Here is a 1,270-nt window from a genome sequence, read left to right on the forward strand (position 1 = left end):
CCGACGTGACTCGCCCGTACAAAGCACATCAGTACACGGACTTCACGCGCTCGGTACGACGCCTGCGACCCGTCTCGGGTCAGGTGGCACGACGCTCATCGCGCCTATACCAGCGCTGCCGTACAGGTTGCCACGACGAGGTCGAGCACGCTTCTATACGCTCGCCCAGCCTTCCTTTCCATCCCATTAGGCAGCCTGGGAACGGCTGGCGGTCAGAGGCAAAGCCTACGAGGGGTGGTGGAACCACATGTCACGGCTACTGACGGCTCGACCCCACGATAGCCTCCGAAGGCTGACTTTGCGGCACCATCATCGGACGATGTCGACGAGTTGGGTCGCTCTCGCGGTAGCCAGATGACCTCTCATACTAGCATCATCGGCCATGGCCGCAGGGAGCGCGGGGGAGGGCGCTGGGAGCAACACGGAGCTCCGTTGGACGTTTTCGAGATTAGCGTGTCAGAGTGAATTGGAACTAGCTCCAGGGGCGCGGCCGCGGAGGAATAAATAGGGAATTCTGGCGAGGAGTACGGCTATGATTTTCGCATGAGACGGTCTCGCTCGAAACCAATGACGCAATGTCCATCAAACTCTTTTTCTTCGTGTGTTAACGTCGTATGTGTGGCGCGACGCGCGCCGCGTGGGTTCGGCTCAGGCGAGGCTTCGCGAGGCCATCGTCGACACGTCGAGAGTGTGACGTCCCTCGAGAGCGTCGCCGTTGGCCCTCAAGCTCAAACGCCTCGTGGAGCAGTCCCTGCGGGCGGGGAGGGCGCTGAGGTGAGAAGGGCTGCTGTCTGCGGCCGGAGGGCGTGGGGACGGTCTGCAGGGAGGCGCTGCGTCCGATAGGAGCGAAAGAGCTTTGGAAAGACTCCACGGTTAGTATTGTCGTACGGAGGGGGTCGTCATGCGCAGGCCTGGCTGCTGGGAGCTGCTTTGGGAAAGAGTGGTCGCGCGATGGCTCCGCACCGGGTGTGAGCCGGCCTCGTGGATCGACGGCCGCCGAGAGCGCAGCGCGTCTCCGCGTCGTCCTGCGTGGGGGGGAGAGGTGTCACCGAGTCGCGAGTTGCATCTCGGCGCCTCGTGGTGGAGTGGCGGAGGAATGCCGGGCGGTTATGACTCGTATGCGTCCAATGGAGGCGGCAGGGCCGCCCCGACTGGCCGGGCGCCGCAAGCGGGCCTCGGCATCCGCGGCTGGACGGCAATCTTAAGGACCGCGCGCACACCCCGCCCGCGCGCGACAGGACGCCGCGATGGAGCGGCGGGGCTGCTGATC

Source organism: Emiliania huxleyi (assembly GCF_000372725.1).
Source record: "Emiliania huxleyi CCMP1516 unplaced genomic scaffold EMIHUscaffold_280, whole genome shotgun sequence".
In the NCBI taxonomy this organism is placed as follows: Eukaryota; Haptophyta; order Isochrysidales; family Noelaerhabdaceae; genus Emiliania; species Emiliania huxleyi.